The sequence below is a fragment of the Hyperolius riggenbachi genome, chromosome 2 (assembly GCF_040937935.1).
Source record: "Hyperolius riggenbachi isolate aHypRig1 chromosome 2, aHypRig1.pri, whole genome shotgun sequence".
Lineage (NCBI taxonomy): Eukaryota > Metazoa > Chordata > Amphibia > Anura > Hyperoliidae > Hyperolius > Hyperolius riggenbachi.
The window spans coordinates 270,808,049-270,835,429 of record NC_090647.1 but is presented as its reverse complement, the minus strand read 5'-3'; the positions used below and the strand labels follow the sequence as shown (position 1 = coordinate 270,835,429).

The 27,381-nt window shown below is 46.9% G+C and overlaps 1 protein-coding gene across 6 annotated transcripts in view; it reads right to left on the bottom strand.

Annotated features, from left to right (window-relative positions):
- Positions 1 to 27,381, bottom strand: part of LOC137544307 (N-acyl-aromatic-L-amino acid amidohydrolase (carboxylate-forming)-like) — a 135,165-nt gene that overhangs the window by 42,224 nt on the left and 65,560 nt on the right. For 2 of the 6 annotated variants that reach the window (XM_068265369.1, XM_068265371.1), the window contains exon 1: positions 169 to 326. The exons of 1 other annotated variant lie outside the window; for it this stretch is intronic. The gene's annotated coding sequence lies outside the window, so the exon portion shown is untranslated. 3 more of the 6 variants (XM_068265370.1, XM_068265373.1, XM_068265374.1) reach the window with 3 other exon arrangements.

Below are 27,381 nucleotides of genomic sequence, written 5' to 3'. Positions count from 1 at the left end.
GGCCGTTATTAGCAAGTTTGTTGAGAGACTAGAAGCCACATACTTGTTCAGAATACATGTGGAGGGATGTGGTTCCTCCTCAGCACACATTTGCACTGTCTGAGTGTCCTCCTCCCCCCAGAGCTACACGACTGGTCACTGGATTGTTATTCTCCGATATTTACTCACTTAGCTTGGCGGGGGACGCTGCTGTGTTCTTTCTCCCCCCTCTTCCACTACACATGCAGCAGTAGCAGACTGTGAGTCGGAACAACAGTCAACTCCAGCCACATATGCAGCATGCGTCTTCCATGCTGCCCAGTGAATGCCCACACAGACAGCACAGTTCTTCCTGGTTCCAGCTTCCCCGCCCACCAGCACTGATCACTACCAATCACAGCAGTGAAATGAAAACAAACCCAGCGTGCAGGAGCAGCGGCTGGCCGGTGCTCCAACACTTTATCCTACTGGTAATATACGTTTGATAGTGGATGTAGGCAAATTCGACGTGTAGGTTATATCACGACGGAACACCGGCTGCAGCTTGTCCTTTGTCACCCATCTTTCACTGTCACTCAGCAGTGGCGTAGCTAAGGAGCTGTGGGCCCCGATGCAAGTTTTACAATGGGGCCCCCCAAGCACTCTATACATAACAATTGATACGGCACACCAAAACCTGCCAATGGCAACTACAGTGTCAGAGGTGCTAGGAGGGGATGGGGAACAGTTTGTTAATGATTACTACCAATAAAGGCACCTATAGAAGTGATTATTAGCAGCATGGGACCAATAGAGAGCTAATTCAGTGGTTGAGGGTGGGCCACACGGGGCCCCTCTGGCCCAAGGGCCCCGATGCGGTCGTTACCTCTGCACCCCCTATTGCTACGCCCCTGTCACTCAGTATGTGCTGCTGGATAGTGTTGTAGTGTTGTCCGGATCATGAACGATTCGGATCTTTGATCCGAATCTATTTTGTGAGTCGAATCATCCGAATCATCAAAATGAGCGATTCGGATTGCAAAAGGGGTGGGGCCAGGTGCGACACGCCCCCTCTCAGCGGGCAGCGGGGTCCTGGAAGCAGAGCAGAGATGGATCGCTCTGTTGGAGGGGACTCAGGGGAGCCAGCCTTGCAGGGACAGGTAGAGGGGACATGGGTGCGGGTGCCACTGCCAGATATGTGTAGAGCACACATACTGGCTGCAATATGCTGCTCACTATAGGCTGTCTGTTCCGTAGTTGTGCACAGTGATCACATTGGAAACTTTTGGCTCAGCACAGCTCAGTAACTTTGCAGGCACTGTGATTGCAGCGCAATATGATCCTCCTAAACAGCTGCACTTTACTTTGGGGAATGCTTTCTTTCACTGTGCGACGTTTGCATGCAAAGTACACAGATGAGCATATAGGTGAAATGTATGTAAAGCATGATTGCAGCATGTGGGTATTATGTGCAAACAAACATTTCTGCTCTCTGCTCGTCCCTCCTCCCTTCTCTGCCCACTCCCTGCCCTCTGTCCATCTTCTCCCCTTCTCTGTGTGTCCACCCCCCTCCCCTTATCCTGTCCTGCTAGTCATTTCACCCCCGAAATGCTTCCGTAGTCAAATGATCCGAGATTCGGATCAAAGATCCGGATCTTTTCAATGATTCGAATCATCCGGATCATTGAAAAGATCCGAACTTCCCATCTCTATAGTGTTGTCCGGATCATGAAGAATCTCCTTTGTGATTGTGTGAACGATTCGGATCACAAAGGGGGCGGGGCCAGGAGCGACACGCCCCCTCTTAGCGGGCACGCCGGGCAGCGGGGTCCTGGAAGCTAGTGATGGGAATTCCGGCTCTTCTCGGAGAATCGGCTCTTCTGAATCGGCTCCCATTAAAGAGCCGGCTCTTTCGGCTCTCAATCGGCTCTTCATTAAATATCACTGGACACCACTCAGAATCGGAGGAAAAGCCCCGCCCCCGTCTCCATGACAACTCCAGACTGCTTCGCTGACTGCGGCAATCCCTCCTGCTACTGCTCTGGCCTGCCCCATACACTCCTACAAGCTGCAACTACAGGACTACATCTCCCAGCATGCCTCAGCGCCCTTTATTACACAGAAAATCAGAGCTGTGTGGGGCGGCTGAGGCATCGGCTCTTTCAAAACTGAGAGCCGGCTCTTGTCGTTCACAGCAAACAGCCGGCTCCTAGAGCCGGCTCGTTCGTGAACGACCCATCACTACTGGAAGCACAGAGCAGAGATGGATCGCTCTTTTGGAGGGGAGCCAGCCTTGCACTCAGAGCACAGCAAATAATCCCCAATTGTGCATTGTAATGTGCATATCATATGCCAGGATAAGCAGCACAGATACCAAATTGTTCATAAAAATGTCCCAACCAGAGAGAGAGGAAGAGAGGAAACAACTATGGGAGATGGTGTGGTGTGATTGTGGACCTGGAACTTCATGAGCCTGTGCGTGTAACGTTGTATTAACATTCCCAGCCTCCTGCATATATTACATCTATAGCTGGGGACTGCAGCTGAATTAACAATCACCAATAAGCATAAATTAGCAAACATAACATAAGAGGCTGGAAAACCAGCGTGTGTAATCGGGTACTGTTACCTAGTGCTGTGATCACTGCATCACATCGGCTATAGGATGGGGGCATAACAAAGGCATTTTACTGAATTACACTGTTATTGTCTGGAGGGGGGGGGGGGTAACCTATATAGTCTCGTATGACCTGCTGCAAATTGTGGTATGTGCATTTATTAGTTGGATCCTTCCATATGTGTCTGAAGTGGGTGATTTCATTATGGTAGCCGAGTTTGCAGCAAATGAAGGTAAAGAAATGTTGAACAGCCGAAGGTGCTATGAATTGCCTGTGTGTGTCTATTTCCCCATTCATCCCCGCCCCCGAATGCTTCACTAGTAAAATGATCTGAGATTCGGATCAAAGATCCGGATCTTTTCAATGATCCGATTCGAATCATCCGAATCATTGAAAAGATCCGAACTTCCCATCTCTACTGCTGGAGAGAGAAAAGAAGTCGGGCTCTCCCCTTCTGTTAGGCATCTGGCCACCAGCTTAACACAAAAGCAACAGGGGGGGCGGGGGAACACGCCCATCACCCCCAGTCCAGACTCAGGGGAGGCCAGGGAACCCGCCCATCCCCCCCAGTCCAGACAGTCCTTGCCTGAGCAGTACTGCAACTAGTAAGCGCCCATGTGTTTCGTCGCATACAGTGAAGCATACAGTCAATAGAAAGTATGCTTCACTGTCACTGTTTAACGCTTGTTTTGTAGTAACACACACTGTGTTACCATGGTGCATGCGGTTTTACCGCAACACACCCAACACACTGTACATTGCTATAGGTGGTGCATTGCAGTGCGGCAAGTCACGAATCATACCTGTCAGAAATAATTGATTCAACCCGTCTATCTGATGGGAAATTTTATGGTGTGTACCGGGCATTATGCTCCTCACTAATCATGAAGTGTAAACAAAGTTTTGTCTGAGACTCAGACTAACCAGCAAGCTCATGGTGACCCAGAACTCATTGGAGTGTGTAAGGGACTACAATGGTCCTAAAAGCCCCCTTACTAAGATGTTAAGAAAAACAAAAATTTGTCTGAGACTCAGTAGGCCATCTCTGGGCATTAAATAGTAGCATTATAGCTAACTGTGTTTAGTATAACAATAAACAGCACCTATTTTTTTTTTTAATTTTGAGAGCACTTTAGATTTTGCAAAAATATAAACCGGAATGCCTAAAGCTACAAAGTCACTCTGTAAGCAAATTTAAAGAGTCAGAAGTTCAACATCTCACTAAGGCCAGGGACCCACTATGGGTGCTTTACAGTATCAAAAAGCACCCGCTCTTTTCTACATTGCATAAGTACCACGATTTCCCAGAGCAAATGCGATTTGGCTACTGTATCCATTGATGCGAACACACCGGTATTGCTCCCAAACTGCTGCAAGCAGCGTTTTGCAATCGCTCTGCAACTGTAAAGCTGCTTGTGGGACCTCCCCTACCGGGATCCACTGGCAAATCGCTTTGCTGACCGCCGGTGACTGGCAAGCACTGCCAAAGCATGGCTATTATAGGTCCCAGCTATAAGGCTGGATTCACACTTGTCTATCATTTTTCTGTGTGCTGTATTCCTGTCACGTTTAAGTTCTCAGTTTTCCTATGCAGAAAAACAGACAAGTGTGGATTCAGCCTAAACAAAGTGCCATTCTGTTCTACACTGTTTTTTACTTACCTGATACTTGCAGAGCTGTCATCAAACAAGTTATGTGCACAGCTTCTTCTACACTACGTAGAGCTAAGGAGACTAACTGTAAGACGCTTATATTCCTGGTTAGGGCAGGAAACTGCTTCCTGCTCCAGCCCACTCCCCTCCCCTTTCATTAAACCTTTGGACTATGGCTGAAACATGCTGTAGACAGTGTTTCTCAACATTTTATTGGTATGTACCCCTTTTAAAACCCTGTACTCACCAAGTACCCCCTAGCATAGAAAACATTATCGCAAGTACCCCTTGAGAAATATATATTTAATCGTAGTACATGATAATTGGTTCTAAACTATTTCCAAGCATTTACTATTATTGCTTTTAATTAGCTAAAATACTAATTTGATAGTGTTTAAATAAGATTTATCATTTTCTGAAACTCTAAATTTGTTAATCTTGGTTAAGTATATCAAGCCCCAGTACCCCCTGGAACCATCAGAAGTACCCCTGGGGTACGCGTACCACACGTTGAGAACCTATGGACTAGAGTATGTAATAGATCAGTGATTGCTAACCTTGGCACTCCAGCTGTGGTGGAACTACAAGTCCCATGAGGCATTGCAATACTCTGACAGCTCTAAGCATTAATTGGGGAGTCAGAGACATGATGGGATTTGTAGTTTTGTCACAGCTGGAGTGCCAAGGTTAGCCATCACTGTAATAGATTGCCCAATAAAGCCCCATACACACGCTCAACAGCGGTCTTTTATGATTTCACAACTTTTGTTGTGAAACACCTAAAAAAGTATATTTCTAATTTCTATTGTTCAAACAGCTGATAAGAGGACAATCTCATCAGCTGTTTGAACAATAGCAAGAGAAAGCATAAAGGACCGCTGTTGAGCGTGTGTATGGGGTTTTAAGGTGCGTACACAGGCACTACATCCGGCAACGACGGGTCTTTCATACCCTCACGCTGTGTGGACGTTCTGCCGACAGTAGTGCGTGTCTGTCTGAAGACTGTCTGTCTGAAGGGTCTGTCTGAAGACTGATAAGGCTGTTTCTGAACAATCTGCTCAGATACCGCCTTATCAGTCCGCTCGACAGCGCGTACACACGCACTACTATCGGCTAAACGTCGCCCAGCGGGAGTTGCCGGCGGTAGTGCGTGTGTACGCACCTTTAGCTTATAGTGAACCAGGACTCCTAGGAGTGTGTGAGGGGCTGAAAGAGATCAAAAAGCCTCCTTACTAAATTGCTATGCAAAACAAAAGTGCCTTTTTAATACAGAAGGTATTTGAGATTATTCAGTTATTATTATTATTTAGTGCTTATATAGCGCCGACATCTTACGCAGCGCTGTACAGTGTATATAATGTCTTTTCACTTAACTGTCCCTCAGTGGGGCTCACAATCTAATCCCTACGTCTATGTATGTATTGTGCAGTGTAAACATCGGAGTCTAGGGCCAATTTGGGGGAAGCCAATTAACTTATCTGTATGTTTGTGGGATGTGGGAGGAAACCCGGAGAGCCCGGAGGAAACCCACACAGACACGGGGAGAACATACAAACTCCTTGCAGATGCTGACCTGGCTGGGACCCAGCGCTGCTAGGCGAGAGCAATAACCACTACACCACTGTGCTGCCGGGAGTGAGCTCTGAGGTGTCCCACAGTGCATTTCTGCTGAACATGCAAATCATCTCTTTGTTGTCCCTGAAAGCTAACTACACCTCCAGAACTGCAGGAATGCACTGATATGTCAACTTGTTAAAGGACAACCGAAGTGAGAGGGATATGGAGGCTGCCATGTTTATTTCCTTTTAAACAATACCAGTTCCCTGGCAGCCCTGCTGATCTATTTAGCTGCTGTTGTATTTTATCAGTATAAACTGTGTATTTTTATGTGTGCCTTCATGGAAAAGCATTTCTGGACATTTAGGTTGCTATGAGAGATTTGCAGTGAATCTATTTGATCAGCCTGAACCTTATGCCTTATACACACGGTACGATTTTCCGTGCGATATATGGATCCAGATAAAATCCGTCATGTCCGATATTTCTCCCGATCTTTTCCGCACTCAATTTCTTATAGCGGTGTTGTCGAGAGATCCTCAGGTTATATCATTTGATGTCATTTCTTATGCACACTCACTCATCCTGTATGTAACCTAAAATCTCTTGTTCAAATGTTTAACCAGCTATATCAATAATGCTTGTTAATTTGATGTTTCTCAAATAAGTGATTTTCCTTCAAATGTGTATCAGATATCAGATAAGAAAAACGAATGAAGCTAAGAGAATCGAGCGTAATCGTGCCGAAGCACACCTGAGTATTGGTGCTTCTAAAGACTTCTCAAAGCCACACCACATCTGCACATCTGCACATGAATGGGTAAATATGGATGGACATTCCTGTGACATGCGACAAGCTGATTCTCAACTGGGCAATTCTCTTACCTGAAGATGGGGGTTACCTAAGATCAATGCACAGCCCCCAACAAACTGCCTTGGGCTCAGCCAGAACCATCCTAGCTCACAAACCAGTTTGTCTGGTTTTGCCCAAGGGCTGTGCTGGCTACTAGCTACAACAACCCCCAACAGTTTCCTTTCACCCCAGTTGCTAAGGGCAGGAACTATTGATGTACAACACAGAGGAGGGGTCTATATACCTGGTATCCAGATAAAAGACTTGTTTAGGAACTCCATCTCTGTCTCTTACAACACTGACATGAACTAATGGTGGGCATACACGGTGCGTTTCTTTCTTATCAATCGAGCCGCTGATGGGCTCGATTGATAATATCCGACAGGCCGGCTCACGAATGGATCAATTCCCCGCTCGATTCCCGCGGGCGGACAATGGCAGGGTATCGAGCGGAAGATAAGCGGCGCCGGCGGGGAGGAGCGGTAATCATTTTAGGCACACGAGCGGACCCGCAGGGACGCGGCGGGAGTCGATCCGGCTAATCGAGCCACCGGATCGCACCCTGCATGCCCAGCATTAGGATGATAATAGATTCGGGGCACAGCTAGCGAATGCGGTGTGTATGGGTTGAAAGGGTAGCATAAGAATGCTCCTAGTAGTACTGTACACTGAGCCCGCTATTATGTAATCATATATTTTATATGCTGTAACTTGCACATATGTAAATAAACCCCTTTTTGCCCTTTGAAACCAGATCCAGTGTCCGGTTATTAATATAGAGATAAGTAACATAAGCTAAAGTACATTCTACAGCTTCAGTAGTGTCTGAATAACACCAGAACAAGCATGCAGCTAATCCAATCAGATCTGACAATGATGTCACCTGATCTGCTGCATGCTTGTTCAGGGTCTATGGCTAAATCTAATAGAGGCAGAAGATCAGCAGGATAGCCAGGCAACGGGTATTGCTTATAAGGAGATAAATATAGCAGTCTCCATATCCCTCTCACTCCAGTTGTCCTTTAATATTACAGAGCCAAACTAATCCAACATGCATACAGACCATTTCGGATTGGTTGATCCTCATCAGTGCATGGCAAGTATTAATATAGCTCTATGGTGTAGGATTCGGAACACCCAGGCTGGTTTCACACTTCACACTTTGCGTTCAAACCGGACATTTGGGCAACTTGTCATTCAAACAAAAAAGTCGTTCAGACTAGAGATGGGCCAAACGGTTCGCTGGCGAACGGTTCCAGGCGAACTTTGGTGGTTCGCGTTCGCAGAGAACCGGGAACTTTTTTTCAAAGTTCGGTTCGCCCATAGACTTTAATGGCCGCCAACTTTAACGGTTAATAGCAAAGTCCCCTTACATGGTAGAAACACCAAAATTGTTGGGAATGTTAAGTAGAATAGTGGGAACAAGAGGAAAAATTTTTTTTCAAAAAGACCTTATACTTTTTGAGAAAATCAATTTTAAAGTTTCAAAGTAAAATGAGCCGATTCATAAAAAAAAAGAACCGATTCATTAAAAAGAACCGGATGATTCAAGAACCGTTAGTATAGCAGATAATGCGTCCTGAGCAGGACGTGAAGCTGCCGGCTCGCTGCTGTATCTCCTCACCTGCCTGCACCTGTCACCCTCACCTAGCCTGGCACCCAGTGCACCCATGGGTGCCAGGCTAGGTGAGAGTGACAGGTGAGGAGGTGGGGAGAGACAGCAGGAGCCAGCAGCTATGCGTCCAAAAGGAGGCATTCTCTGCTATGTGGGAGGCGTCGGAGATCTTCAATCAACTTAATTGATTGAACAGTTCGTTGGATCGTTTACCGTGGAAATTGGCGTGGGAAAACTTTTTTAAAGGTACAGGTAAGTATTTATGGTTAATTTAGAATAATAAAATACTTTTCTCATGGTTGTGTTTTTATTTCATTTAACCCTTTGTGGAAATGGGTAAAAGGGTACTTCGTACCCCTATACTCATTTCTCCTGGGAGGGGGGTGGGCATCTGGGGTCCCCTTCTTAAAGGGGACTCCCAGATGCCACCATGAACCCCCCCCCCAGGGAGTCGTCACCCCCACCTCCTCCTGGGGCACCGGAGGTGGGGAAGAGCCCCTTGTCCATAGATTGGACAAGGGCTCCAGAGGGGAGAGGAGGGGAAGGCATACCATGGACCATGCGGGCTGGTATAGCTCAGGGTGCGAAGCCCCAGTCGGCCGGGGCTCCGCATTCTGGCTATCCCAGCCTGCATGGGGGACAAGGGGTTACAAAGGCTCGGGAGGGGGGACCCCACGTCATTTTTTTTTTCATTTATTTCCCACACTCAGCACAAAAAAAGAATAAATATATATATATATATATATATATATATATATATATATATACATTATTTTCTCCCATTCATCAGCTGGTACACCCTCTGGAGGAATGGCTCCGCCCAGTCCTGGGGAAACACAGAAGTAAAGTATAAAAAGCTCCCACCCCCCCTAATCCCCAGTTCATTTGTGTTTCCGCCCGGGAACACAGGAGATTTTTTCTGCTCCCAATTTCTTATTTTTCTTACGCTCACCAGAGGGTGAGTTTCCTCTTTATCTGGCGGTGGTACCTGGCAATGGTGCATGAGGCTCCGAAGGAATCCCTACTCCAGGGCTAGCGTGGTCGCCGGAGGTGCTGCCGCCATTGACTCTGAACGCCCACGGGTGGAATTGGGCGTCAGAGTTTGCTTCCGCCTTCCCCGCGCGTAAGTGCCGCTCTGAACTTATGCCAGGCAGTGAGGTCACTTCCGCCGACGTCAGAGGAGGCGGACCGGAAATTACGCGGGATCTAGCGTGGACGCACTATTTAGGCTCCGGCTGGGCGTGCGGGCGGCGGCAACATGGAGGAACAAGGAGCTAGCGTGGTCGCCGCCGCTGCCGCTCCTGCAGATCCCGCTGCTGGTACAGCCGCCGGTTCTAATGCGGCCTCAGCTGTTCCTGCCGCCTCATCAGCAGTGCCCGCCCGTTCTCAGGCTGATGGTGTGGTGAGTGGGGAGACTTCCTCTCCCTTAAAGAAAGATGCTTTCAATTAATGTTACAGAGTTTAATTCTTTAATGGGCAATGTATGTTTTTTCTCCTGTCTTCTGTTTTCCCTTTTCTGTAGACAAGAGTGGAGTCTGGGTCTTCTTCTAGCAGTAGGCCCAGATCTAAAAGATGCTGTCAGTGTCTGACAAAACTATCTTCTAGCTATGCCAAAGCTTTGTGTCAATCATGTATAGATGCAGTCATAGCAGCAGAAACTTCCTCAATTTTTAAAAATATAATGAAGTCAGTTAAAAAAGATATGGACGAGACTTTAGGAAAATTTAAGGAATCCTTATTATCCAATCCTGATTTAGTGGTTGCAGGTCCCTCAGTACCACCTGTGCTTAATCCGACTGAGCCTTCTCCAGTGCCGGCATCAGATTCGGTACAGGCTGAGTTGCCCCAAATCCCGGCTAACATTGATTTTTTTGGGGAGGAGGGGGAAGAAGAGGAGAGAGAAGGCAGGGAGGAAGTTTCGGATCTAGAGGAAGGGGAAAATGCCTTTTCAGGGGAAGAATCTGATAGCGATGCAAGGGCAGCTAGATTCCTCTTTAGCACTGAAGAAACAAATGAATTACTTAAAGCTGTTTATGCCACAGAGCAAATCCCTGAAATTCAGAGGGAAGTCTCGGCACAGGATCAAGTATACTCAGGTTTGGCGCAGCAGTCGGGTAGAGTTTTTCCTTTTCATAATTCTCTTAAAGATATTATTGTATCTCAGTGGCAGGATCCTGAACGTAAATTATTCATCCCTAAATCGGCAAAGAGGAAGTTCCCCTTTTCCCCGGTAGATATGGATCAGTTTACTAAATGCCCCAAGTTGGATGCAGCCTTATCCAAGCATTCTAAAAAAGCTGACCTATCTTTTGAAGATACGGGGGTGTTAAGGGATGTTATGGATAAAAAAATTGACTTACTGTTAAAGAAGGCCTGGGAATCGGCCTCATTTGCCTTTATTCCCAGTGTCGCGTCGACTTGCATTTCGCGTAATTTACGTGTTTGGATGGATAATTTACTTTCCCATGTCAAAACCGGTTCGGACCTTAACACTTATGTTAAATCTCTTCCAGTGGTGTTAAAAGCCGTGGCTTTTTTGGCCGATGCAGCGGTAGAAATTGTGCGCATCTCCGCACGTACAACTGCATTGGTTAATTCAGCCCGGAGGGCCCTCTGGCTCAAAACTTGGGAGGGAGATTTAACATCTAAAAATAAACTTTGTGCAGTTCCCTTTGAGGGTAACCTTTTATTTGGTAAAGAGTTAGATAATATACTCTCAAGATCGGCGGAGAAAGGAAAACAATTCCCTACTAAACATAAAATTTTTCGTTCTACCAAACCGAACTTATTCAAAAAACCATCTCAGGAACAGAACAAACAGCCCTTTCAACAAAGGAAGTGGTCTTCTCCGGCCGGTAGGGGGCGAGGAGGTTTTGCTCTCGCCAAGCCAGGCGAACCCAAGAATAAATGACGATTTGCCGGTGGGGGGGAGACTTCGTTATTTTTTGTTCCATTGGGAAAAGATCAAACCAGATCCCTTTATTTTAAGAATTATAAAAGACGGTTACCGTCCACAGTTTTCGGTGACCCCTCCCCCCAGAATTTTTGTAAACAAGTTTCCGAAAGACCCAGACAAGGCACTTGGTCTGCAGACAGAGATACAAAAATTGATTTCAAAGGAAGTAATAGTACCAGTTCCGCAAATGCAGGAGTTCAAAGGGTATTACTCCCATATCTTTTTGGTGACCAAAACCAGCGGGGAATTCAGGTTCATACTGAACCTGAAGTCATTAAACCCCTATTTAGTTTACAAAAAGTTCAAAATGGAGAACATTTTTTCGGTCAGAGCAGCCTTACAGGGTCAAGAATTTTTTGCGTCAATAGACTTACAAGACGCGTACCTCCACATCCCAATCGCCAAGCCTTATCAAAAATTTCTGAGGTTTGCGATTCGAATAAGGGGGCAAACTTGTCACTACCAATTTCAAGCTCTCCCCTTTGGGATAGCGTCAGCACCACGCATATTCACAAAGGTTCTGGCGGAGGTAATGAAAGTAATAAGGGAACAAGGAGTAAATATCATCCCCTACTTGGACGACCTACTCATTTTTGCCAAGACAGAACACGACCTGAAGTTGCACACAAATTTAGTCATTCAGATTCTGTCCCAATTAGGATGGAGGATAAATTACCCCAAATCGAATCTGGTGCCTTCCCAGTCCATTGTATTTCTGGGCTATACGATCAATTCTATACACGAAAGGATTTTTCTAACCACAGGGAAGGTGGAGAAACTACAGAATGGGATCAGGCAGCTGCTCTTACTCCACGAGATTTCAATAAGAGAAGGGATGAGAATTTTGGGTCTCATGACAGCCTCCATTCCGGCGGTAACTTGGGCACATTTTCACTCCAGGGTTCTTCAAGCTTGGGTATTGGAGGTATGGGACAAGAATCAGGAGTCTTTGGACTCTCAGGTTTACATACCAGCACAGGTGAAAAGAAGTGTTCACTGGTGGCTGCAATCGAGCAACCTAACTCAGGGCAGAGTCTGGAGGCAGAAATTCCCTATAAAGGTGTTCACGGATGCCAGCGCCTGGGGTTGGGGGGCCACGTCCATGGGTCAGCATGGCCAGGGGAGGTGGTCCAAGATGGTAGCCAGGAGATCTTCCAACTTCAGGGAACTCGCAGCAGTGAGAGAATCTCTGATAAGGTTTCGGGACATGTTCCGTTTCAAGCATGTCCGAGTCTTTTCAGACATTTCCACGGTAGCTTACCTCAACAAACAGGGAGGGACCAGGTCTCAGAGTCTTGCCCTGTTGGCGACGGAGATTTTTGTCTGGTCAGAGGCCAACCTTCTGTCTCTAGAGGCGGTTCACATAAAAGGGTCGCTCAATCTCGAAGCGGACTTTCTGAGCCGCCACGAGATCGATCATGCCGAGTGAGAATTGAATCAGGAGACATTTCTGGAGATCACGGAACATCTGGGACTTCCAGAAATCGACCTCTTCGCATCTCCAACGAATGCCAAGGTTCCTCGGTTTTATTCTCTTCACAGAAATGCGAGTTCTCTGGGGTTGGATGCTCTTTCAATCCCTTGGAGTTTCCAGCTGGGTTACGCTTATCCACCTCTAAAGTTGATTCCACATGTACTGGAAAAAATTCAGAGAGAAAAAGTGGAGCTAATACTCATAGCTCCTATGTGGCCCAAGAGAATTTGGTTTTCCACTCTGCTTCGATTGTCTGTCCGACCTCCTCTGAATCTCCCAATCAGGCCAGACCTTCTTCGTCAGGGGCCGTTGTTCCACCCCAAGCCAGAATTATTCTGTCTGGCAGCCTGGACCCTGAAAGGGTGATTTTGAGGAATAAGGGAGTTTCTGAAAAGACTATAGACACACTATTAAAATGTAGGAAGCCAGTCACTCAAAAGATTTATAGAAAAGTTTGGAAGATATACACGTCGTGGTGTACAACACGTAATCGAGTTCAGACGAATAGTGCAGCTGTTCTTGATTTTTTACAGGAAGGTCTAGAGATGAATCTAGCCTTAAGTACCTTAAAAGTTCAGTGCTCGGCCTTGTCAATTTTATTGGACAGGCCGTTAGCACAGGAAAAGTTGTTTAAAGATTTCTTTCGGGCAGTTCAGAAATCCACTCCGGTTAGACAAAAGGTTATCCCTCAATGGGATTTATCCCTAGTTCTGAATGTTTTAGCTAGAGCCCCATTTGAACCGCTAGAGGATATAGAGCTAAAATTATTGACGCTGAAGGTAGCGTTTTTGGTCGCCATTACTTCAGCTAGAAGATTGGGTGACTTACAGGCCCTTTCAATTAAGGATCCTTTTTTGACTATTTTTCCAGACAAAATTGTTTTACGTCTGGACCCAAATTATTTACCCAAGGTCTCTTCAGATTTTCACAGATCCCAGGATATAGTTCTTCCCTCTTTCTGTGATAAACCCTCCTGCCCAAAGGAACAAGAATTTCATTGTTTAGACGTCAGGAGGGCCCTGCTATCATACCTAGCCAGGACTAGAGAGTTTAGGAAATCATCACATTTGTTTGTATTATATATGGGTAACAACAAGGGTCAGCAAGCTTCAAAACAAACCATTGCTAGGTGGATATGTGAGGCTATCTCTTTGGCTTATAAGACTTCAGACTCCACTCCACCATCCAACATAAAGGCACACTCCACCCGATCGATGGCTACGTCTTGGGCAGAGAGAGCAGGCGCTACAGTCCAGCAGATATGTCAGGCGGCCACTTTCGTCAAGCATTATAGAGTGGACGTTCTTTCTCAGCAGGATTTGTCGTTTGGCAGGAAAGTGCTCCAGGCTGTAGTCCCTCCCTAGGTGGGTATTTATTTGGTATCCCTCCAGAGGGTGTACCAGCTGATGAATGGGAGAAAGCACCAGTTAGTCTTACCGGTAACGGTGTTTTTTATTCAGCAGCTGGTACACCGTCTACTGCCCAACCCTACTCTGTCGCACTTCCTTATACCTAGATCTATGATTAGTGGTCACTTGGAGGTGCTTCGCTCCTCCCTTTTTTCCTGGTGTTCGGGCGTTTTACTTTATATACACTGGGGATTAGGGGGGGTGGGAGCTTTTTATACTTTACTTCTGTGTTTCCCCAGGACTGGGCGGAGCCATTCCTCCAGAGGGTGTACCAGCTGCTGAATAGAAACACCGTTACCGGTAAGACTAACTGGTGCTTTTTTTTAAAGGACTTACGAGGCCACAAGTATGAAAAAAGTTCAATACCATTTCATAATCCAGATCCATGGAGGACGCCATCTGCGCTCCCCGTTCATTCTGCCATGGCACCCGCAGTATTACCGGCCCCGGTCGGGTCGCGACCCCTCCAAATGGGTCGGGTTCTCATACCCCCCTCAATTTGGCCGCCACAGATTGCCACGGCTGCGCAGTCCGCATAGATGCGATTGCGGCTGCGCAGCTCTAGGTCCTCCTCCCGATGCGTCCGATGTATGCACGCATATTGATGACGCGGCAGGAGGAGGCCCTAGAGCTGCGCAGGTGCAATCGCGTCTGTGCAGACTGCGCAGCCGCGGCAATCTGTGGCGGCCATATTGAGTGGGGAATGAGAACCTGACCTGTTCGGAGGGGTCGGGAGTCGTGACCCGACCGGGGCCGGTATTACTGCGGGAGCCATGGGGGAATGAACCGGAGGGCGCGGATGGCGTCCTCCATGGATCTGGATTATGAAAAGGTATTTAACTTTTTTCACATTTGTGGCCTCAGAAGTCCTTTAAATATTTTTTCCTGCTATCTTTTTAACATATCTTGCAAATTTGGTGTTGCTAGGATGTAAGGGGCCTTTGCTATTAACTGCTAAAGTCGGCGGGTGATGATAACCAACCAGAATTATAGGGGTGCAAAAGTGCTGAATTCTGCCATAGGCTTTCATTAGGCTCCCTATTTCACTTTCCAAAATCTCACACCTTTTCAAAGGGCAATTGCTCAGCAGGGGCAAATTTTCTAGCATTGTAGGAACTGTTAGGGGGATCATAACTGGTGAGTTTCGGGCCCCTAGGCCGAAGAGGTCATATCCTAGGGTCACAAAAACCTGTTTATTTGGGCAATTTCAATGGTAGTGATTCTGACGTACATAAATCACAGCCATGGCCGTTAGCAACGTCTGAATTTCACAAAATGTCTCATGCAGGTAGAAGACATATTGTTAGACTTGGATTCCAAAGATGGGGTCCCTACATTTCTGCAAACCAGAGTTACAGGGGTGCAAAAGTAGTAAAATCCCCCATAGGCTTTCATTGGCTCCCTATTTCACTTTCCAAAATCTCACACCTTTTCAAAGGGCAATTGCTCAGCAGGGGCAAATTTTCTAGCATTGTAGGAACTGTTAGGGGGATCATAACAGGTGAGTTTCGGGCCCCTAGGCCGAAGAGGTCATAGCCAAGGGTCACAAAAACCTGTTTATTTGGGCAATTTCAATGGTAGTGATTCTGACGTACATAAATCGCAGCCATGGCCGTTAGCAACGTCTGAATTTCACGAAATGTCTCATGCAGGTAGAAGACATATTGTTAGACTTGGATTCCAAAGATGGGGTCCCTACATTTCTGCAAACCAGAGTTACAGGGTTGCAAAAGTAGTAAAATCCCCCATAGGCTTTCATTGGCTCCCTATTTCACTTTCCAAAATCTCACACCTTTTCAAAGGGCAATTTCTCAGCAGTGGCAAATTTTCTAGCATTGTAGGAACTGTTAGGGGGATCATAACTGGTGATTTTCGGGCCCCTAGGCCGAAGAGGTCATAGCCTAGGGTCAAAAAAAATCCTGTTTATTTGGGCAATTTCAATGGTAGTTATTCTGACGTACATAAATCACAGCCATAGCTGTTAGCAATAAAAGAGAAAGGGGAGGAGCACTCTCTGGTGCATTAACTTTTTTAATGGTACTTCTTGCACAAGGATAATGAATAAAACGTCAGTGTTCAATTTGAATAAAAAGCTCATCACAAATGTGTTGTATCACCGTGTCCAAGATGTTACATCACCGATCTGGTTGCCTCCACACTATGGCCAGTAGTAGTGGTGATCTAGTAGATCCGAACACACCATCGGGGTTTGGAGCACAGGATTCTGCGGCAGCTGCCCTGCGCCTAGGACGTCATGATGCGTTTCGGCGTTCCACGCCTTCGTCAGATGACGTCAAGACGCAGGAGGGCGAAGTTAAAAGGTTTATTGTTGCTTAGCAACAGGGCGGGCGCGCGTATGGCGGCCGCGTAGGACCATTATTATTGTGCGCGTGTCAGGCGAGCAGAAAGGCGCGTGGGGCGCTTTGAGTTGCCTAGCAACACCGTGGCACTTACTGAAATGGTGCGCAACTGTGGCTGGATGGGCAGTCCGCCTCTGCATTAAAAACAACGAGGTGTGCTGGTCTATATCAACAAACACAAAGGACATGTCAAAATTCAATAGAATAAAGGATACTCTTTGTTAAGGTTTAAAATTAATGTGTACTTTCAAAAGTAATTAAAAGTTGGAGAGACCTTAGCTGAAATTGATTGTCATTGTATTTTAACGAATGCGCAGATGGCCCGAGATATGGCAGTGGGTGGGCTTAAGTGCGCCCAAAGTGTGATTTGGATTTACATATCGAGGTTGGGCATTACCAATGGCCGGGTGTAATCAAGCAGTGGTTAAAAGACGGTAACCATGCGTTAGTAAACGCATCGTAACATAAGCGGCGATGGGCAGTCTTAGGCTAATGAAAGAATGCGTGCGCATGAAGGGATAAAAAGAAGGTAAAGTTCGTCTGGTTACAAAGTAACTGAATGTGCAAAATAAACAACAAAATATGCTTGCGGGAGCAATTGGAGATACGTGTATAGTGAGTGGCATCCAATGGGAACTAAGGAGGTGATTGGGCTTTTTATGGAAATATATACAGTAATGGCTTTGCGGGGGACGGGTGGATTGTGGTGGAGAAACTCTCCATCAGCCCCCAATGGCATATGTAACAAATTGGACACACATAAAACATTGTTGCAAACCTTAGATCCCTAATAGAGGGGAACTTTACATATAGCTGAAATATAACATGATGAAGATAGAAATAAAAATAAAAAATAATAATAAAAATTCATATGAATATAATTATGATGGATCTCACTCTTATATAACGCAACAAGTTCGTATGGGAATCAATAATCATGAGGAGCCACCCATATTCAGTTCAGAAGCATTAGATGCTGCAGAGAATGCCGAAAATCAAAGGAGTAGACAGCTAGAATCATTCAGTAGCATTGATGAACACGCTCTACAGGATCCCCTAGATCTACAGCTTGAAGGATCCGAGGGAGCGATGGACCTTGAACCCAATGGAGATTGGTTACAATTCCTCCCAGACACTGAGGTGAAAAGTACAACCTTCAAGCCGAAATCAGTCTTCTATCCAACTTATTCCAAAGGCCAGTACATCAACTCCTTTTACAAAACAGTTTTGGAGCAATTGAAGGAGACATGCTCCACCAGCATAAGAGCAAAAGATCAAAATCTGACTAAAGCTGAAAAGAAAGCCCTTAAAGATCTAGTGGAAGATAAGACTCTTGTTGTCAGACAAGCAGATAAGGGAGGAGGAATAGTTTTGTTAAATTTTGATGATTACAGAAAAGAAGGTCTCAGGCTGTTAGATGATCCTTCAACCTATATGAAGTTGCCTCAAGACCCCACTGATGAATATAGGAATGAACTTATAACCATCACAACGAAGGCGTATGGAAATGGATTGATCACTTCAGCAGAAAAGAAATTCCTGGAAGCACCACATCCTCTGACCCCATACTTTTACATCATCCCCAAAATCCACAAGGACATTAAAAATCTGCCAGGAAGGCCAATAGTTGCAGGGATGGGGGGTCTTTTGGAAAATATATCAACTTTTGTGGACCACTTCCTACAGCCATGTGTTGTCAACACAGAAGCATATACGAGGGACTCCCAGCACGTGCTCGATCTACTTAAAGACTACAAGTGGGAGGAAGGCTACCATTGGGCCTCATTAGACGTAACTGCATTATATACATGTATACCCCATGAGATGGGTCTGGAAGCCACCAGACACTTCCTTGGAGTCTATCAAGACCTCCCGCCGGAACAAATAAACTTTTTGATGGATTTACTAAAATTTGCTTTAGCCCATAATTATTTTTCATTTATGGATATGATATACCAGTGGTGCTCAGCAGAGCTCGAATATTCGAGTAGCTCGAATATTCGAGCTCTTTTTCAGCTATTCGAGCTCGGTATTCGAGCTCCGAATAGCTGCAGCTATTCGAATGGGCTATTCGCGTACACTCGAATAGCCCATTCACTATTCGAGCTATTCGAGCAAACGGCGCTATTCGAGCTCGGTACCGAGCTCGAATAGCGTCATAGCCCAGATTGATGTCCTTAGAGCCAATCAGAGGGCTCCCAGGCCCTCTGACGGCAGCCAATCACAGAGGGGGACCCTGGCCAGCCCCTACCCTATAAATAGCGGCCGCCATGTTACGTTTCTCCGTCCTTGCCTGAGACTTGCATAGAGAGAGAGTTGCTCCTTTGTGCTTTGGCTTAGCAAGAGCTTTATTGTGGTCATTTACCTAGCGTTTTTGCTCACATACACCTCCTATACACACTTATATTGTTGTTAGTTAGTTAGACATTGTATTTTAGTTAGTAGCTTTTGTGTTACATAGAGACAGACACAGCTGCTGCAGGCTTACAGCTTTAGGCCTCAGGGCCTGCCTGTGTGGGCAGCTGTCCTCCTGTCCTCTGTTTATTTCTCTCTATTCTATACCAGTATTTCTGCTGTACTTTACTACTGATTGTATTAGTATTGTAGTTATATACTGTAACTGTACTAGGACACTCACTGTCACTGTTCATAGGCTACTAGCTGCTCCTGCGTGTGTGCACTCACTGTCTGTGTACACACACTACACACACTCTATTTCCAAGTTCTGATAACTGATTGATTATTGTAATTGAATATTGTAATTAGCTAGTTGTACTCACTGTTACTACTTACTGTACTAGGAGTCTCGGACACTCAGTCACTGTTCATAGGCTACTAGCTCCTGCGTGTGTGCACTCACTGTCTGTGTACACACTACACACACTCTATTTCCTTCTGATAACTGATTGATTATTGTAATTAGTTAGTTGTACTTACTGTTACTACTTACTGTACTAGGAGTCTAGGACACTCAGTCACTGTTCATAGGCTACTAGCTCCTGCGTGTGTGCACTCACTGTCTGTGTACACACTACACACACTCTATTTCCTTTTGATAACTGATTGATTATTGTAATTAGTTAGTTGTACTTACTGTTACTACTTACTGTACTAGGAGTCTAGGACACTCAGTCACTGTTCATAGGCTACTAGCTCCTGCGTGTGTGCACTCACTGTCTGTGTACACACTACACACACTCTATTTCCAAGTTCTGATAACTGATTGATTATTGTAATTGAATATTGTAATTAGTTAGTTGTACTCACTGTTACTACTTACTGTACTAGGAGTCTCGGACACTCAGTCACTGTTCGTAGGCTACTAGCTCCTGCGTGTGTGCACTCACTGTCTGTGTACACACTACACACACTCTATTTCCTTCTGATAACTGATTGATTATTGTAATTAGTTAGTTGTACTTACTGTTACTACTTACTGTACTAGGAGTCTAGGACACTCAGTCACTGTTCATAGGCTACTAGCTGCTCCTGCGTGTGTGCACTCACTGTCTGTGTACACACTACACACACTCTATTTCCAAGTTCTGATAACTGATTGATTATTGTAATTGAATATTGTAATTAGTTAGTTGTACTCACTGTTACTACTTACTGTACTAGGAGTCTCGGACACTCAGTCACTGTTCATAGGCTACTAGCTCCTGCGTGTGTGCACTCACTGTCTGTGTACACACTACACACACTCTATTTCCTTCTGATAACTGATTGATTATTGTAATTAGTTAGTTGTACTTACTGTTACTACTTACTGTACTAGGAGTCTAGGACACTCAGTCACTGTTCATAGGCTACTAGCTCCTGCGTGTGTGCACTCACTGTCTGTGTACACACTACACACACTCTATTTCCTTCTGATAACTGATTGATTATTGTAATTAGTTAGTTGTACTTACTGACTGTTACTACTTACTTACTTACTTACTGTACTAGGGACACTCACTCAGTCACTGTTCATAGGCTAGCTCCTGCGCGTGTTTGCGCGTGCGTGCACTCACTGTCTGTAGTGTACACACACTAAATTTACTTGTGATTACTACTGATTATTGTAAGTTGTAACTGCTAGTTGTACTTCCTGACTGTTACTACTTACTTACTGTACTAGGGACACTCACTCAGTCACCTCACCCACCAACCCACTCCATTAAAGTACCCCACTTTTCACCCGCCCTTTTAAAAAACTTTTGTCTATACGCCCAAAACATCGAAGATGTCTGGAAGTGGCAGCCAGCGCGGTTTGGGCAAGGGGAAGGGCAGCAAGGGAATCAGGAGGAGAGGGAGCAGCATTGTGGCAAGCCGCGGGCGCGCCACCATGCACAGTTCCGCAGCAGCAGCAGCGTCAGTGGCTAACATTCCTCCCATAGCCACTGGCCGTGGACGCCTTGGGCGCCGCCCAGCAGGAGCATCTGCAACTCACGCTGCAGAGACACAGCAGCAGCAGCGTGTAGCACCTGCTCCGATTTTCCTCCAGCCGGGTCGGAAACGTCCCATTGAGGAAAAGCATGCAGACACTGTGGTGCAACTCATGACGGAGGATGAGCAGCCCGCCATCAGCTCTGCATCTGAGGCCTCCACCCTCACCACCACCACCCCTGTTCGCAGCAGCCGCCCAGCAGGGCCTGGGGAGGAGGCCAGTTCACCGTCAGTTGGCGACCTGTCATTCAGCAGTCTTTTGACCCCAGGCATCATGAGTCAATTGTCTGCTGTTGTTGGCGATTTTGAGGAGGAGATGCTGATGGGCACTTTGGGGGATGAGGGATTGGACAGCAAGACTGTGGCGACAGTCAAGCAGCCCATCCATGCATCAGGAGAGGAGTTTGGGGGGTCCTCATCCCAGCAGGACATGTTTCAGGAGGGGGAGGATGATGATGACCCGGTGACAGACAGAGACTGGGTGCCACCACCTCCAGGGGATGTCGTCCTCAGCAGCTCTGAGGAGGAGGAGGAGGATGCTCTTGTGGGCCTTGCAAGGAGGCGCATCATTGCAAGCATTGGCAGCAGCAGTAGGCAGGTCCCACAGCCTGCTGGTGTCTCAGGCTCAGCAGCAGCAGCATCTGCCAGTACCACCACCAGCCGCACCCAAGCCCCCCAAGCCCCCCCCCCAACCACCACAGGGAGACAGGCAGCAGCGCTTCCATGCCGTAGGGGGATGTTTCTGTCACCAATCTGGCGCTTTTTCACCATGCCCACAGTGTACAGCAAGTACGCCACTTGCAACCACTGTCAGCGGAAGTTGAGCAGAGGTGCAGACCCCTTAAAGTTCTGCACCAGCTCGCTCATCAACCACCTTGCTGCGAAACATTTCCACCAGCATCAGGAGTTCCAGAGGCTGAAGGCATCTGGTGCTGGCAGTGGCACCACACCCATCACTGCACAGCCTTCAGCAGCAGCAGCAACAGCAGCCACCCGCCCTCCTGCTCCTCCAGCAGCACCAGCAGGAGTGCGGAAACGCACTGCTCCTCCCCCCTCTGCAACTCCTGCCGCCGACACTGAGGCCTGTTCTGGCAGCCAGTCCTCAGTGGCCTCCTCCGCTGTGTCTGCTGATTCCCGTGCCAGCAAAAGGCCACGCCAGAGCCTTTTGAGCGAGTCCTTCCAGGGGGTGGTTAGGGCTCTGCCTCCCAGCAGCCGTCGCGTGCGGCAGCTGAACGGCTTGCTGGCACGGGCCATGTGCTCCCAACTCCTGCCGTACACGCTCGTGCAGGAGGGGAGCGACATTCGTGCGCTGCTTGCTTGCGCAGCCCCAGACTGGCAGCTCCCCAGCAGACACTTTTTCTCCCGCAAGGCCATTCCTGCACTGCACCGCTTTGTGATGGCCAATGTGGAGCGAGGGCTGGAGCACGCGGTTGGTGAAAGGGTCCACGTCACCATGGACTCCTGGAGCAGCCGCTTCGGGACAGGCCGCTACCTGTCCTTCACTGTCCACTGGGTCAGCTTGGTGGAAGGGGGTGAGGATGGGAGAGCAGCAGCGGGCACAGCAGCAGCAGCAACACAGTGGGTGGTGCCACCCCGCAGGGTCAGGGGAACTGCAGCAGGTTCCTCCGATCCTCTGCCATCCTCCGGCACACCTGGCCAAACCCCCCCCCTCAGCAGCAGCGTGAAGGCCCGCCACTGCCAAGCGCTGCTGCACTTGGTCAGCCTTGGGAAGACCAAGCTGACGGCAACCCATGTGTTGGCCAAACTCCAGGAGCAGGAGAGGATTTGGCTGACCCCCAGAGGCCTCAGAGTCGGAGAGGTGGTGGCCGACAATGGGGCCAATCTGGTTGCCGCAATAGACAGGGGAAACCTGACCCACATCCCCTGTCTTGCCCACGTGCTGAACCTGGTGGTGCAGAAGTTCTTGCGCACCTACCAGGGGATGGGCGAACTGCTGGAAACGGCAAGGAACGTTGTGCGTCACTTCCGGCGCTCGGCTGCAGCCTGTGCGAGCCTGGAAGACGTGCAAAAGGAGCTGGATCTGCCACGCCATCGGCTGATCCTTGACGTTCCGACTCGCTGGAACTCCACCCTGGCGATGTTGGAGCGTCTGGTTGAACAGAAGCGCGCTGTCAAACAGTACCTTGCCCTGGCCACTGTTTCCGCCGCTCAGAGAAGGGACAAGACCAGCAACATCCCGTCCATCGTCCCCGATGATGACTGGAGGCACATGCAGCAGGTGTGCTTAGTGCTGGCTCCCTTTCTGCAGGCCACTAACATGGTGAGCAGGGACCATGCTATGGTCTGCGAGTGGGTGCCCCTGGTTTGTCTGCTGAACAGGGCCCTCGATGCTTTGCTGGAACAGGGAGCGGCAGCCTTGGACCAGCAGGAGCGGCAAGCAGCTGCACAGTCCACCTCTGAGGGGGAGGAGGAGGAGGACTTGGTGGAGGTCCCTGACCTTGCTGCTGATGAGGGGGATCAGCACAGTGCAGCTGAGTTGGTGCGGGGGTGGAGAGAGGATGAGGCTGACGAGGCAGAGGAGGAGGATGAGGACAGCAGCACTGCCGTCGATGTGCCAGCAGACGTGGCCCGCCTCTTCCCAATGGCAGCGCACATGCTGACGTGCCTGCGCAGAGACCCCAGGGTGATCCAGATGAAGCAGAGGGAGGACATCTGGATCAGCATGATGTTGGACCCACGCCTCAAGGGGAAGTTGAGCCAGTTCCTGCCGCCTGCAGGAGGAGACCCAGCGCAACAAATAAGGAGCTTGCAGCAGGCCCTTGTTGAGCGCTTGGAGGAAGCCTTCCCCCAGCCTTCCACCCCCACTGTCCAGCAGCCAGCACAGAGGCAGCAGCAGGTGCCTGCATCCAGCAGCAAGCGCCCCACAGACCTGCTTTCTCTCAGCCACGAGCTCTGCAGTGACTAGAGAGGAGGTGCATGCAGCAGCATCCTCCACCGGTCACAGCCAGCGCCTGACCCGCATGGTGGCTGACTACATGGGGTCCTACAGCGGGCTTGACAGCGATGCCCCTGTTGATCCCATGGAGTATTGGGTCAAGCGCCTGGAGATCTGGAGCGAGCTGGCGCAGTACGCCCTGGAAGTGCTGTCCTGCCCCCCTTCCAGCGTGCTGTCCGAGCGCTGCTTCAGTGCAGCTGGTGGTGTGGTCACCGAGAAACGCTCACGTCTGTCTCACAAGTCTGTGGACAGACTGACGTTTCTCAAGATGAACCAGGCGTGGGTGGAAGGCGAGTTCCTGGCCCCTGTTGTCGGCGAGAGGGGGACATGAACTGGCTAAGAACCATCGTTAATGTGCCTTACCACCCTTTACCACCTCCTGGCTCCTGCTCACTAAGCCAGCCTGGTTCACTTTGACTATTACGTCGCCTGCAGCCACACATTTTACACCTACAGTGGGCTGCTGTGTACTGCCCTTCTGCTGTCTGTCTGTGTTTCCCACTGCCAGGGTACACAGATTTACCTTCTGCTGCCACTCTGCCACCAGCTATTACGTCAAACAATAGCTATATATCTGTGTAATTTGTTTTACAAACAAAACCAAAAAACCATTAAAAAAAAAAAAAAAGGTTTAATTTTTCTGAGGTGCCCGGGTTGAAAACTGTGTTGTCCCAGTTGTGTATTGGACACGATGTGGGCTGCACGACCGCTGTCTGGGACCTCCTGTTGTGTTCATTTACGGCCTGGTATCACCGCTAGGTACCAGGGCTATTATGTCACGCTGCCTGCCTGCTGCCACACTCACACTACTCCTCCATTCCTCCTGATGATGCTGCTGTCTGTCTGTGTTTCCCAACGCCAGGGTACACAGATTTACCTTCTGCTGCCACTCTGCCACCAGCTATTACGTCAAACAATAGCTATATCTGTCTGTGTAATTAGTTGTAAAACCAAAACTACAAAACCATAAAAAAAAAAAAAGGTTTAATTTTTCTGAGGTGCCCGGGTTGAAAACTGTGTTGTCCCAGTTGTGTATTGGACACAATGTGGGCTGCACGACCGCTGTCTGGGACCTCCTGCCTGCTGTGTTTATTTACAGCCCTGGTATCACCGCTAGGTACCAGGGCTATTATGTCACGCTGCCTGCCTCATTGACTGCCTGCTGCCACACACTCATCCTCCTCCTCCTGCTGCTGAATTTACCTCCTGCTGTCTGTGTGTTTCCACTGCCAGGGAGCACATACAATGGCGCTTCCAACATGCGTGCGCCACCAGCTATTTGTTACGCTCAAAAATAGCTGCATTTCTTTAAAAAAAAAAATTTGAAAAGAGAAATAAGTGAAGAAGAAGACGATATAGAAGAAGATGAAGAAGATGAAGAAGAAGAAGATGAAGATGATGAAGAAGAAGAAGATGAAGAAGAAGAAGATGAAGATGATGAAGAAGAAGAAGATGAAGAAGAAGATGAAGATGATGAAGAAGAAGAAGATGAAGAAGATGAAGAAGATGAAGAAGATGAAGATGATGAAGAAGAAGAAGAAGATGAAGAAGAAGATGAAGAAGATGAAGAAGAAGAAGAAGAAGATGAAGAAGATGAAGAAGATGAAGATGATGAAGAAGAAGAAGATGAAGAAGATGATGAAGATGATGAAGAAGAAGAAGATGAAGAAGATGAAGAAGATGAAGAAGATGAAGATGATGAAGAAGATGAAGAAGAAGAAGAAGAAGATGAAGAAGTTGAAGATGAAGTAGATGTAGAAGAAGAAGAAGAAGAAGATGAAGAAGATGAAGAAGATGAAGAAGAAGATGAAGAAGAAGATGAAGAAGATGAAGAAGATGAAGAAGAAGATGAAGAAGAAGATGAAGAAGATGAAGAAAAAGAAGATGAAGAAGAAGAAGATGATGATGAAGAAGATGAAGAAGAAGAAGAAGAAGATGAAGAAGATGAAGATGAAGAAGATGAAGAAGATGAAGAAGAAGAAGATGAAGATGATGAAGAAGATGAAGAAGAAGATGAAGATGATGAAGAAGAAGAAGATGAAGAAGATGATGATGAAGAAGATGAAGAAGATGAAGAAGAAGAAGAAGAAGATGAAGAAGTTGAAGATGAAGTAGATGTAGAAGAAGAAGAAGAAGATGAAGAAGATGAAGAAGATGAAGAAGAAGATGAAGAAGATGAAGAAGAAGATGAAGAAGAAGATGAAGAAGATGAAGAAAAAGAAGATGAAGAAGAAGAAGATGATGATGAAGAAGATGATGATGAAGAAGATGAAGAATAAGAAGAAGAAGACAATATAAAAGAAGAAGATATAGAAGAAGATATAGAAGAAGAAGATATAGAAGAAGAAGATATAGAAGAAGAAGAAGAAGATATAGAAGATAAAGAAGAAGAAGAAGAAGTATATACAGTACTGAACAAATTTCTGGACACAACTTCTCTTTTCAACTTTTTTTTTTTAAAGGAACATCCCCACATAATCACTTGCTGTTGTTACTTGGAAAAAAAGAGGTTTCTTGCATCATTCACCCTCAAAACAAGTGTTGGAAGCTATTTAAGGCCATTTCGAATAGTCAGCTCGAATAATGAGCTCGAATACCGACTCGAATAGTGAGCTCGAATTCCGAGGTCGAATCGAATAGTAAAAATTATTCGACTCGAATATTCGACTGATCTCGAATAATTTACTATTCGAATTCGACCTAACTCGAATTTTGAAAAGGGGTATTTGAGCACCACTATGATATACTTACAAACCTGCGGCACATCCATGGGAGCAGGATTCGCTCCCAGTTTCGCCAACCTCTTTATGGCTTACTGGGAAAAGATGTACATTTGGGGCCACAACCCCTTCAAAAATAATCTCGTTTTCTATACGAGATTCATTGATGACATCTTAATAATATGGGATGGCACCAAGGAGGAGTTCAACGATTTTGTGAAACACTGCAACATCAACAATTTCAACTTGTCATTCACACATGTGATAGACAAGGAGAACATAGTCTTTCTGGATCTCACCCTGATGTCAGATAATACAAGTCAAAGGATACTGTCCAAAACACACTTCAAGTCCACTGCAGGGAACTCTTACTTGCACGTTTCAAGTTGCCATCACCCCAGATGGATACAGAATATACCCAAAAGCCAGTTCTGCCGTTTGCGGAGGAACTGCTCTTTAAATAAAGACTATGATGAGCAAAGTAAATTTCTGGCCAATAAATTTATACAGAAGGGGTATAAAGAGAAACATATCACCACAGTGGCTGAACAATTCAAGACTCTTGAAAACACCAACAACATATCTAAAAGTAGCAAGACGCCGAATGGCACTAAGGCCCAAACTGACAGCTATAGAGGCCCTGCATTCGTTACCAACTATAATAAAAGTGCGAGAACGATCAAGGACATTGTGAATAAGAACTGGCATATAGTATTACAAGATCCCTGGCTGAAGAAAGAATTACCCGAAAAACCAGAAGTAATCTTTAAAAAGGCAAGGTCCATCAAAAACAGACTTGCTCCAAGTAATATAAAGAATCGC